At 38.1% G+C, this 14,236-nt stretch overlaps 1 protein-coding gene across 3 annotated transcripts in view; it reads right to left on the bottom strand.

The window, feature by feature from the left end:
- Positions 1-5,875, bottom strand: part of LOC131165477 (uncharacterized) — a 69,385-nt gene extending 63,510 nt beyond the window's left edge. For 2 of the 3 annotated variants that reach the window (XM_058123329.1, XM_058123328.1), the window contains exon 1: positions 5,602-5,875. The gene's annotated coding sequence lies outside the window, so the exon portion shown is untranslated. The remainder of the gene's footprint in view (positions 1-5,601) is intronic. The other variant, XR_009139584.1, reaches the window with a different exon arrangement.
- Between the last annotated feature and the right edge of the window lie 8,361 nt (positions 5,876-14,236).

The raw sequence follows: 14,236 nt of genomic DNA, 5'->3' as shown, positions 1-14,236 counted from the left end.
GCACAGGTTGCCACTTAGATTGAGTAGGACATGCAACGCAATCCTCCTAGAGCAACATATTCTCTTTGGTTTGAGAAGAGTACTAGTGGAGTCATACAAGAGAAGACAATTGAGCCATTGGGTAAAGGTGTTCAAACTAATACCTCTTGGAAGACTCCTGCAATGGTGCTCTAGTGATGCTTTAGTGAGCAGTGGTATATCAAAGACTGGTGAATCAAATGGTAATAGTGGCGTGTGAAAACGAATCTCACAAGGGTGCATTTTGGGGGGTCAGAAGCTAGAGAATTTTAGGTGGCGTTAATGCTTCACAACTGGTTGAATGGTGTTGAAATTTCAAGGGTAAGGGTGTTGAGGGGTTCTATTTTTTATGGTGGTGGTGGCATCGTAAATCTATTCCACGAAATTATGGTCTCAAAAATTTCCAGGCAGAGAAGAATTTAGAGAGAGAATGAAGGAAGAGAAACAGAGAGAGAAGAAGACAAAAAGGAAGAATAAAGGAGAAGAAGGGAAGTTACAGAACTGTGACGAGAAGGAAGAAGAGAACAAGAGGGGGAAGAAGAAGAACAAAAGGGAAAGATGGGGGAATCAAAATGGAAGAATGAGATTGTGGTTGGGCTCTGATACCAAATGATGCAGGGGCAGGATCAAGGAACTGCACCCATCTCTGAGATCAGAAGAAATAGAAGACGGGAAGCAAGGGGAAGGGAGAAGAGAGAAGGTACTAGAGTGGAATTCACATTCACAACTCAATTCAAATTCAACATCAAATGCTTACAACATGGCTTTGACACACTATTTAGAAGAAAGCCTCTAAACACATGAAATTACACACATACCCCTAAAATTACACTGCATTACAAATATACCCCTAGAATACACAAATACTACAACCAAGCCCCCAACATACAAAATCCTAATACAAGCAAACTACACGCATATACTCAAACAACTAACTAAGCACATTTGGGCTTTGGACCCAATAAACGATTGACCCTATTGTTTGCTATAGGCCTCCAAATTGTCGAAGTGATCCATCCAAATACCCACTTCTCGTCCTACATCTATGTGCTTTGTTGTTAAATAAATATGTCTCTTACTTAATTGTGGGGTTTTTAAATACGTGAGTGCATTGTGAAAAAGTAGAGTGCATTTTGGAATTCAATTAAAAAAAGAAATAACTTCCCTCCTCTATTACCCTTCCTCTCTCTTTCCCCTCCTTTTCTTCTTTCGTTCTCTCTCTCTCCCCCCCCCCCCCTCCCTTCTTCTTGCTGTCTCTCCACAATTACCCAAGAGAAAGTACACCATGTTACAGAAGTTCACATTTTGGCTTGCTCAATTAGAGCACCAGTAATTTGAAGTGGAGGCTCCTACTTTGTCAAAGGGTAGGGTTGTGATGTTGAGAGAGAGTGGTCGTCATGGAAGACGAGCCTATATGGAAGTCCTATGCATTGTTTAAGAAATGAGCTTGACTTTTATTTGACTTAGTTGATTTTACTAATGTTTCTAGCCAGTGAATTAGCAAAGTATTTACCCTTTAGTGAGTGTTGCACAGCATCAGGCAGTGATAGATATGATTGTTAGAAAGATAATATGATAGCAGCTGCTGTTCAATGAGATTCTTTTCAAAACCCTAGAAAAAAGATAGTATGATAGCAGCTGTTGTTCAATGAGATTCTTCTTCAAAACCCTAGAAGACAATTGGGGTCTATGGAGGAATTAGGAAAGTATTAAACTTTTAGCGAGTGCCATGCAGCATCATGTTGTGATATGTAATTGTTAAATTGAGAATATGATAGCAGCCCTTATTCAGTGAGATTCTTTTTCAGAACTACAGAGTATAGACCACCTAATTACTTATATATCATTAGCCTCTTCCTTCTTGAAAGTTATCCTCCAAGCAGTCAACAACTGCAGGAGGCAACCATTGGCATTGGAAATTTTAATAGTCCCTTGCCCAAGGGGACCAAAAAAAAAAAAAATGGTAACATGCAGCATCATGTTCTAGAGGGGGTTTGGGCAGCTTCAAGGAAAAACTTGACCTTATCAATGTAACGTTTGCAAACAATTTGTATAGTGCTCAAATAAGAGTGGCACAATCAAGGGCACCTTCTTGACCTAACCCCCGTTAGGTATTGTCCACTTTGACCCACTGGTCTCACAATTTTCTCCTATAAAAGGCGCCTCACATAGTTGGAGCCCAAACTATCCTTATAAGCCCAAGATCTCCTGAGTACAAGTCCGATGTGGGATTGTGACACACACTCCCATCCAATCTCTAACGCCCTCATTTCAGTAGCCTAAGTCTCTATGTGGGACCTACACCTTTGTGTAGAATCGACCCACATGAGATTACCACTAGAGTAGCTCTAATACCAATCTTCTCAGCTCAAATCAAGTAAGGCATTGTCTATTTTGGCCCACCAGTATCACAGTTTTGTCCTATAAAAGGCACCTCACATAGTTAGAGCCCAAACCATCCTTATATACCCAAGATCTCCCAAATACATTTTTTATGTCAGATTTCATGACACGGTGCAAATATAGTTTGGAGGCATAACTTTCCAGAAGTCAGTAACACCTAACTCACGTTTCCTTTCTGACCATAGCCTAATCGTCCCCAGCACAGTGGCAGTGTATTTTGGCTCCAAAGCCTTTCAAGTTTGTGGTTGTATAAGTATAGAGCCAATCTAGCTTCACTGTTGCTGGAGGGGAACAACCAGACAATGTCATCGACTTAGCAGCATATCACAAACTAAATCAAGAAAATGCAGCTCTCAAAGCCTTGAACAATGAGCTGGGCTTTTTTCAGAGAATAAAATTTCTCAAACTCCAACTAGATGAAGTTCAAAAGAGACACCCAACCCAAGATAATCTTATGACAAAACCATGGCATAGATCTCCATGAAACTATCAAAGTTTCGCTTCCTATCACCCTTAATTGAAATGGCAATCAATTTCCATTCTACAAAATTTCTACTAAAATTTCCACAAATCACCTGAAATTTACTGAAATCTCTGAACTTCAACAAAATTTGTCAAAATTTTAAATACAGAATCAAACTTCACTAAAAAAACAAAAAAAACAAACAAAAAAAAAACAAACAAAACAAACAAATATGATATTCAAAACCCAAATGAAATATATCTCTTAATTTGTCTTTTTCTTTTTAACTAAAACTAAAGACTCTTACAAGAAATACAAGCATAGCTTTTAGAATTTTGAAATTATATGCAAAATTAAACTTAAATATTAGTTCCAGCATTTACATAACAATTTATTAGTATTCGCATAATACGCATAATAAAAAATACTTAAATGAATCTACGATTTTCAATTATTATAATTGAATATGCTTAATACGATTATTATAATACAATAATTGCCATATCTCATCTGCATCTCTCCCTTCATGCTTGAATCGTTTGTCATAGTTGCCCACCTTCTACTAGCTAACCTTTTACTACTCCATGAACTTCCCCTCAAATCCCACAAAGGGAAATTCCCAGGAATCTTATGAATCCTTCTAGTGTGTTTCCAAATCATTTAAAGCTTTGACTTGTTTTTCATCAATGCAAATCTTGTCTGATTTGGTCATTGCATTGCTCCTAGGATCCAAGGCCATCTCAGGTCTCCCACCTTCAAACACTACTCAATCTTTATGCTATATCTACTTTGACTCACTCCCTTCCATCATGATTGAATCATTTTTCATACCTCCTTAACTACCAACTAAGCTTTTGCTACTCAACATAATGTTTGTATCTTTGTTTTCCTCGAGGTTCCGAACCCATCCTTCCTCACCTTTAAAGTCATTAGATTTGAACTAATTCGAGCCCTAGTTTGGTCTTTGGGCTTTAACTTCTCCACTAATCTAATCCTATTACCACATCCTCCCCAACCAGCCTACCAGCTCCTATGTCTTGCTCACGAATAATCATCTTCCTCAGTTCCTTCGCCCTCCTCATTCTCGGCTGTAACTCCTTTTGCTGGAATTTCAATTACGCGAGATCCAACTTCCACTCTAACTATTGTTAGCATCTTAGGTGTCCAAATCCCTCAACTGGTCCATTTGAAATGGGTCCAAATATCATCATCAATCCCTAGAAACCCTCCAGAGCCTCCACAAGAATCACCTACTAGAAAGACGTTCTCACCCCACAAGTGTGTCAGCAAGCCTATAGCTTGATAAAGTAAGAATTAGACCCCACCATTCACACTGATTAGATCAGCACTTCCTTTACAAAGATTTCCCTATTTGCTTCGATGGAAATTAAGAAAAAAGGCCCATTTTGGCCATATCCAACATGCACACTCTAAAAGGAGTTTTCCACATCTTGTTTTCTCATACATCAATTCCACCTCCCATCCACAAATTCTTCTCCCCAATAATACATCAACCAACCAAAGTACACTTCAAAAGTAATTTCACATCTTGAAAGATTGAGAGTTATATCATGCTTCTATATCTTTTTCTCCACTCTACTTCTATTTCGTCCATTGACTCTTAGAACTTGTTAGCTACTTCGCTATAGCATTTGCCTATCAAAAATGGTACTCTGTTCCCTATTTTTGGCAAACCCTAAACATATTTGTCTAAAGGATTTCCATACCTTGTATTGTTATATCAAAATTCAGATCCACTACCATATTTTATTGCAACTTTAAATCACCTACAATAACCCCACACACACCCCCCCCCCCCAAAAAAAAAGAAAAACATTCCCCGACTTCTATGAACTTCCATTATATTGTCTAAGGTTTTTCCATTAGATACTTTTTTCCATTTAATTGCAAACCATGCCAAATACCTTTTTTTGATTGTAACTTCTTGTAGATATCCTAATTGCCGCTCAATGAGGCTTGAGTTCCTTTATTCATCTCCATCACAATTGATCAAATCACAGGTTCAACTTCCAACCCGAGCAGCAACTCAACACCTAATTTGTATCTTCCCATCGAGAATAAAAGAGATAACGATATTGAGTTGCGCTCCCTTAGAAGTTTTATAGCATGTTTCATGCTTAAACATCATTTATGTTTTTCGAAATTAATCTTTCACAGGCAAAAATAAACCAACAGAAACTCGCAAGCAACACCAAGTGAGATTCCTAAGAGCAATGGTCAAGGAGACATCAAGACCCTCAAGCTATGTAATGCAGCCTAAATTATGACACAAGGTTGTTCACAAACAATGAAGTCAATATTTGCCTTTTCTTTTAATTTAACCTAAGATCAGATAAGGGTCCATAAAATCAGATCAGAAGATCGAATTGTAAATAACAAATTCAAAATAACACCATAAGAAGGCGGGACAAAATTTCTCTGTACTAGTTAATTTTTTTTTCACATTGGATTGAAATTTCTTCATCTGGGCCAAGAAGGATGAAGGAGCCACCAACTAACTCGTGCATCAAACCAGGAATCAGGTGCATGAAAGTAATATCAGCAACAATCGAAACTAATAATTTTTAAGCAACAAAATACCCCATTACAGAAATCACAGATTATTTTTTTAAGTAGCAAAATACTCCATTTCAGAAATCACAGATACATTAGCAAAAACATGTCGACGGAGAGAGAGAGAGAGAGAGAGAGAGCACCTTATAAAGCGAGGTAGAAGAGAAGGGGGAGCCCCGCCTTGCCGGACAGATCAGTTGCCACGATGTCGCCACTCGCCAAACAGGTGAGAGGCGGAGAAAACAAGAAACCGAGAGAACCAGAAAAATCCCTACCCAGCAGATTGAGAGAAACCCCTAACGCCTAGAACTCTAGAGTTCATTTCACCACAAAATATGTTATTTTATATTTATTAAAAAATTGGAGCAACATTCTCCAAAAACTTAGCACTAAATGTAATCTAAACTTGCCATGGTTACTTGGAAGCCCAATATTTTTTTCTATGAATACTCTTCTACTCAAAATAAAATATTCTTGTTGTACATTTTCACCATACTTTGTCTATATTAAAACAGTCTGAAGTATCACGAGTTAAGCTTGTTCAGAACATTATGTTTGCCTGTGACCGCTTGTCTCGTGTGCTTGGGATGGGTTTTCATCGTGTATGCTAGCATAAGGTTATTTTCTACTAGTAGTGTCTTTGTATGTCAAATAAGGTAGCATGATTTCTCAGTCACTTTGATGTTTCCTAGTATTAGAGTGGGAATGGTCTAGAAAACTCTTTAGGAGAGGGTGAGTGTTCATCAGTCATTGTAAGACTCACTAGCTATTGTCAACGTGTTTAACCTACTTGTCTCCCTCGCTAAACATATGATGTCAACGAAGGTATTGTTAATGAATTGTGTAGTTTCAATGTTTGTTGCTTACGTGTCACTGCTTTCATGATTGCTTACTGTTCCCGCTGCCATTTGATTGAATGCTAATAAAAGTATTTCGTAGATGAATGTTGGTAAACGATAGGCTGGCTAGTTAAACAAGAGTGTTTTAACTAGCACCGCACGACCCTTTCACAAAAGTGTGAAAATAGTCGGACTGTGACACTTGGTATTAGAGCCAAGGCTCAGTTGTTACGAGAATTTAGTTACCTTTATCGTGGGATTTGGAAAGTTTTGGTCAGTGACCATGACACCAAACAATGCTAAGAGGATCAGCGTGCTAGAAGCACAAGTTGAGGCAACAACCAACATAGTAGCCTCTAACAACAACTGCCTCGCCTGAATGGCGAATAACAATTGTGGTGGGTTGCACACACAAGACCTGTGACGACCCGCTCATTTTTCCACTTTTTTTTTATAATAATATCATCATAAAATCAATACCACACATCTCACATTCCAACTCAGTAGGTCACAATCCACCTGGACCCGTGGGTACTAGGGATAAATCAAAACATACAACAGAAGCCCTAGCAGCAGAAAACATACAATCTCATGCATCTCATCATTTCATATATCATAATATACCAGAGTTACTACAATTGCTGTACTTCTATATATATACATCCTAAAATGAAATCTAAGGACAAATCTCACAAAACCTAACTATCCCTACCAAAAACTTACCCTTCAAAAAGGGCAGATATCCAGCACTAGGTCAGCGGGGCTTTTCCCGTTCTCCTATCAGGGGCTCCTGAAAAGTTTATAAGATTAAGGGATGAGACACCTCTCAGTAAGAGAAATAAACTAATACCAGTGTGTGGCAACATGAGTATTCCGTATTCTACATATATCATACGTAACATATTCAATAACTGTTTATCAAATCTGGGAAAACATATGTACATCAAAACATGGAAGAACATACAGCATTTCATAAGCATATCTCATCTCACATCATACTAATAACATAAAAACATGGTAGGTTAGCTGGCTGTTGTCATGTATTACCCCCACATGACTGGGTTGTGTGGCCCGAAGGTGGGACCTGACAATGGTTGGCCGACCATTATCAAGTCAATAGTCTAGTCTGTAAGTCCGATGGGTCTGCCAGACTTGGTCCATACACCAGGGGCGATAACAGCACACTTCTTTAATAACCACATCGACCATCCATCTCACACCACTCCGTACAGCGATGTTAACACAAATATCATGATCACGAAGACCATGAACACATAGCAACGGTACCGTGCAAGTGCTAGCCTATAACAAGCCAACCAGGTTCTGATATCATATACCTATACTAAAACAGTGATACATAGATATCTCATATCATTTATTCTCACATCAATCACATCATTTTGCATATATACCTGTATCATAAAAATCATCGGCCCGTATGTCGGTATTACACATTTTATCATAGCCCCGCCCGTACGTCGACAAATCACATAACACAGCCCGTACGCTGGCAAATCACAAAGCTCGGCCTGTACGCCGGCAAATCACATAACACAGTCCATATGCTAGAAAATCACATAACTCGGCCCGTACGCCGGCAAATCACATAGCACAGCCCGTACGCTGGCAAATCTCATCCACATAGCACGGCCCGTACGCCAGCAAATCACAGTCACATATAAAAATCTCGCCCCGTACACCAATTTTCCATCATAAAAATCCACCTCATCCACAATCCCAGAAAAGAGTATTTCAAGACAGTTTAATACTCATGCCACACAAACGGATTTTCATATATTCAATCATACGATCATTTTCATAGTATTTTGCAAATATAAAACATATATATATAATTATATACATTTTCCGCAAATCATATGCTAAATATATAGATACATACATTTTCTCAAAACAAAACTAACTTAGTTTATCCCCTCACCTGATTCTTGAAAAGCCTCTACAAAAATCTTCCCCGCACCTGCAGGATTCCCAACTCAACACCCTGAAAATGAAAACTCCCAGTATTAAAGTTCAGTATTTTCTTCCTGAAAATGAAAACTCCCAGTATTAAAGTTCAGTATTTTCGTACGTACAACATTTTCTATAACTGCCACAAAGTCAAATTTGGCTTAAAAAACCTTACCTCAACTCTAGGATGATTCCCAACTTCATTTTACCAACAATCTGCTCCAGCAAACTTGTAGAGAACTTCGCCAGGAGCATCATGGTAGCTTCAAATCTTTGATCTGGTAAGAAACGAGCTCAAAATAGAAGAGAGAGAGAGAGAGAAAACCGAAGAGGAGAGAGAGAGAGAGAGAGAGAGAGAAAGTTAGCTTCTTAGAGAAGCTTAAATCCGAATTTCCATATTTATAGAATAGCGAATTTCGTCAACGAGCCACGTCATTCGTCGACGAGTCCTTCACAATTTTCGTCGACAAGACCTTGTATTCGTCGATGAAATTCAGGCTACCTCAGAACCCCTCTCGGTATTTTCTCGTCAACGAGCCCCCTTTGTTCATCAACGAATTCTCTTAAGCCTTCGTCAACGAATCCCCTGTATTCGTCGACGAAGTCCTGCAGATCCCCTTTTCCGTTTTTTCCTCCCAAAGTTCAATGTCATCGACGAACGCGAAGAGTTCGTCGATGAAGTCGACGGCCTCCTTCTGTTTTCGGTCTCCATTTCCCTCTTTTTATTATTTAAACACCATTCTAAATTCGAGTTGTTACAAGACCCCACGAATTTGTACTTCTGTCCTCCTAGAGGTCTAAACATTACCTTTCTCTGATAACAGTCAATACTAGCGTAGTGAGTAGCTAGTCAGTCCATCCTCAGTATCACCTCAAACTCATGTATATCCAAGACCACCAATAAAGACCTCCCCTAAATGCATACTGGACAGTTCTTGAGTACCTTCTCACATATCCCCATAGCCCCTGTCAACGTAGCCACTGACAACCTGACACCCAACTGCTGTGTTTCTAACCCACAAAATTTAACAAACTCTTGGGCGATAAAAGAATAAGCCACCCCTGAATCAAACAAAGCAGTAGTTGTAAATGACATAATTGAAACTGTACCTCTCACAACATCTCCTACCACCTCAGCATCCCTCGGTGTCAATACGTAGACTCGTGCCAAGGTGATATTCCTTTATTGTCCACCACGGGGTGCCTGATGGCCTCCTATGAATGGTCTAGGAACAAGCGCAATAGCTAGCAGTGAGGAAACCCTGCTCATATTACATACCTAAGCAATGGAAAACATAAAAACATGCATCCATATTTACAATACCAGAATTCAGTTTTTCCCCAAAACATAATTACATAATTACACATCATTCCAGTATCATATACCCAAAACTCCTGGTTACTACCCCAAAATACAATCTCCTATTAAAACTTACCCTACAAATAGGGTAGTGTACTTAGCCTCTCTATCTGCGAGCGTGATCCGCTCGTCTAACTGGATCACCTGAAAAATATTAGATCACTAAGATGAGACAACGCTCAGTAAGAGGAAATATGCTATTACTAGTGTGTGTCAACTAAGCTTATAAACATATTATACTGACAAATAACATAAACTAAATTTAGTTGCCAAAACATCTCATAGTACATCGTACACTCATATAGTTTAAAATACAACTGAAATCTCTAAGTATTACTTATTCATAATTCTAGTATCATAGAATATCTGTCGTTGTTTGTAAATATATATACATAAAAGTAACTGTAATAATACCCTAGAAAACTGTACATCATGATTTAACCTTTACCCCTCCTCAGCCCAGCCTTGACACAAACTTCGTGACACGGTAACTGGTAAACTGATCCGAAATAGCAACGGTACTATGCTCTGCTGATAACTGATCTAATTCATTAGGGTTTAATACTGTATATATGCATTAACTTGCTGTTTCATCATGATTTCAAAATAATCATAACACCGTAAACTGATATGAAAATGCTGCAATAACTGAACTGAAATATTTATAATAATTGGCCTGTAATATCTGAATTGTATAAACTGTAATATCATAGTGTTATGGCTTTAAAGTTCTGGAAATCATGGTAATCTGTTAATACTGTAAATCATGATAGTTTGATAACTGTATAATGATATTTTCTGCTAATATACTATAAAACATGATATCTGAAAGCTATATAAATTCTGTAAAGATTTGTTACAAGCTCTTGCCATACAACTAATTAAATAAATTTCCATGCTGTAAAATCTGTATTTTTTGATATACTAATAATTTGTGTACTGAATAATAATCTGATAAAACATATAATTTACTGACAACTATACTAAAATTTCTAGCATAGTATATTTCCCTTACCTGACTGGCTGGGAGGCTCACCTTCAACTTTATTTTCATGCTCACGGCGCACAATCCTCAAAATCCTGAAATAACATATTTATACAAATATATCGGTAAATCATTGAATTCCCCAGAAGATCATCTCACTCATATTTCCTGAACCTACCTATTCACAATTTCTTAAACTTTAATATACCTGGCTCCTAGAAAAATATCTGTTGGGGTCCTCAACTCATGCCTGAGGGTCCCAAAAACACCCTAACCCGGAAAATATAACACCCTAATTTTTATTCCACAAAATAACAATATATACCCTCACAACACAAAATCTGAGCTCAGATAAAACTAGTAATAATGGAAATACCTAAAAATCCACTTACCTTGATTTTGGGATGTTTCCCAAACTTCTCAAATCGAATTTCTGCTCCGGCTAAGTTGTAGAGCATCTCCCCAGGTTCAATGTGGTAGCTTCTGATAATCAAATTGGGGAGAATCGGAGCCAAAAATCTAGAGAGAAGGAGAGAGGAGCCGAGCTAGAGAGAGAAGGAAATAGAAAAAAAATATATATTTCTCCGCTGAAATGTCATTTTCGGTTATTTATAGTCCTCTTGCCACGTGGCCTCGTCGATGAGCACGTCACCTCGTCGACGAGTCTAAGAAAGGAGTTTGTCGACGAACACCTAACCCTCGTCAACGAGTTTCAAGCCCCGAAAATAGCTCCTCGGTAAACTCTCGTCAACGAGGCCCTACTGCATCCTCTTTAAAAATTCCCTTTTCTTCTCATTTCTTTATTATTTAATTCCCATAGTTTTTTGAGTAACTACATTCTCCCTTCTTTATAAAATTTCGTCCTTGAAATTTGTTATCTGTATTGAACACCATCCATTGAGGAAAATGGGCTTATTTTATTAATTATCCTCACTTGTGGCGAGGAATACTGTGATTACATAAGAAGTTCTGGGAGATTACAAATGTACCCATAAAATAAAATTCTCCTAAAACCAAAACACTACCTATCATATAATCTAAAATACAACTATACATTTTTCATTCTGTACTGAATAAACAAAATTGTCTTTATCTGAATAATTCTGACTAATATTGTACCCGATTAAATAGGTGTGAATATTTATGTCTGATCTCCTCCTCAAGCTCCCATGAAGCTTCCTCTATGGCATGATTCCTCCACAGGACTTTTATTAATTGAATTTTCTTGGTGCGCAATTCCTGTTCCCTCCTATCTAAGATCTGCACTGGTGCTTCCTCATATGCTAGTGAATCTCTAAGCTCTATCTCTACATAATTGATCACGTGGGATGGGTTTGGGACGTATTTCTTTAACATGGATACATGAAGTACATTGTATATTCCAGATAGAGCTGGTGGTAAAGCTAGCTTGTAGGCAACTAACCCCACTTTTTCAAGTATCTTAAATGGGTCAATGTACCTAGGGCTCAGTTTACCCTTCTTCCCAAATCTCATAACTTCTCTCAGTGGAGCTACCTTAAAAAATACCTGATCTCTCACGTCAAACTCTAACTCCCAACGACGAGTATCTGCGTAGCTTTTCTGCCAACTCTGAGTTGCACTAATTCTATTTTTAATAAGACAGACTTTATCGTACGCTTGCTGCACCAACTCTGGTCCCAATACTCGCCTTTCTCTTGCTTCATCCCAGTATAATGAAGAATGGCACCTCCTACCATATAAAGCCTCATACGATGTCATCCCAATACTGGTCTGATAACTATTATTGTACACAAACTCGACCAGCGGCAAATACTAGGTCTAACTACCCCCGAAATCTAGCACACATGCATGTAGCATATCCTCAAGTATTTGTATTGTCCTCTGTCTATTTATCTGTCTAAGGATGAAAAGTTGTGCTAAATGCTAACTGTGACCCCATAGCCTCCTGAAAGCTCCTCCAAAACCGTGAAGTAAATTGGGGGTCTCAATCTGAGACTATAGATACTAGCACACCATGTGAGCGCATTATCTCATGAATGTATAACTCTGTCAGTCTATCCATAGAATAGTTGACTTTGATAGGGATGAAGTGAGCGGTCTTCATTAATCAATCTACGACCACCCAAATAACGTTTTGTCCATGTCGCGTTGGCGGTAGCCCTGTTACAAAATCCATAGAGATGTGATCACATTTCCACTCAAGGATGTAGAGTGGCGGCAACTGCCCCGCGGGTCTCTGGTGCTCAGCCTTTATCTGCTAGCATGTCAAGCACTACTTTACGAATTTAGCAATCTCCTTCTTCATGTCGCTCCACGAGAAGGATTCTTGTAGATCCCGATACATTTTAGTACTACGTGGATGCAAGGTGTATAGGAATCTGTGAGCCTCCTCCAAGATAACTCTCCTGATCTGAGCATTTGTAGGAACGCATAATCTGGTACGACACCGCAGGGCTCCGTCATCTAATATACTGAACTCTTCTTCCTGCCCGTCTTGCACTTTCTCTATCAATTCTGCTAGTTCTAGATCAGTTCTCTAGGCAACTTTAATCTTTTCTTGCAATGTAGGTTGTATCACTAGGTTGGCAATGAATGCCTGGTGATCACCCTCTACTATCTCTACTCCAAGTCTCTCCAGATCCATCTAGATAGGGCATTGAATCTCAACTACTGACACCGTTGCTCCTATTTTTTTCCTATTCAGTGCATCAGTCACCACATTTGCTTTCTCTAGGTGGTAGCTGATAGTACAATCATAATCCTTGATAAGCTTCAACCATCTTCTCTGTCACATATTCAAATAATTGAGTATTCATCTTTTATGTTATTGTTTGGTTTATCACTCTCCCTCTCTCTCTCTCTTGTCTTGTTGCTTTAATGTTATTTAAATATATTGGTGGAATAGTTAATGTTAGACTTAAATACTAATTTTTACTTTGTTTTTGCAGTGATTTATTAGATTAATTTAAGTTCTTATCTTTTAATTTGTTAGTTTAAAAGCTTTAAGGTTGAAGTAATTTGTTACTTTACTTTGTTGTCTTTTATTTTATCGGTGGAATGGGTTATTGTGGAAGTTGTTTGACCCGCAAAATTTGGATCGCAAACATGAGTGGCTAGGTTGTATAACTTGGGTTGTGGGTTAATGTCGGTTGCTTTCTATGGTTTACTAGTTTTCCTACGATATTATTGTTAAACTTTTATTTGGCTAAAACTGAAAATTGAAGGCATCGTTGATAAATCGCTGACTCTTATTTCTTGTTTTGTTATTGACGTTAGGCACATCAAAACCTTGATTTAATCTAGGATTTTTGTCAATTAATTTTTACACGAAATTCTGTTGATGCTTAATGAAAGTTTATATTTTCTTCTGTTTGGATGTGGCGAATTTACTCGAGCTTTAGTCTAAAAATTTCATCTTATTAATGCATTGATTGGATTAACAAGAAGAGGAGTAAGGCCTAGGGAATTAGTAAACGGTGGAAGAAAAAAGACGTTGAACCTATAACCCGAGTGTTTGGTAAATTGTTTCAGTTAATCTATTTAGTTTTGGCTGCGTTATTAGATTTATATTTTTGGAAAATTGACAAAATTTTAGTCCCATCTTGATAGTTTACTCAATCATTTCCCATTTTTTTTACTATTTA

Source organism: Malania oleifera, chromosome 10 (assembly GCF_029873635.1).
Source record: "Malania oleifera isolate guangnan ecotype guangnan chromosome 10, ASM2987363v1, whole genome shotgun sequence".
Lineage (NCBI taxonomy): Eukaryota > Viridiplantae > Streptophyta > Magnoliopsida > Santalales > Ximeniaceae > Malania > Malania oleifera.
The sequence above is the reverse complement of the archived record's forward strand: the minus strand, read 5'-3'. Positions and strand labels throughout refer to the sequence as shown.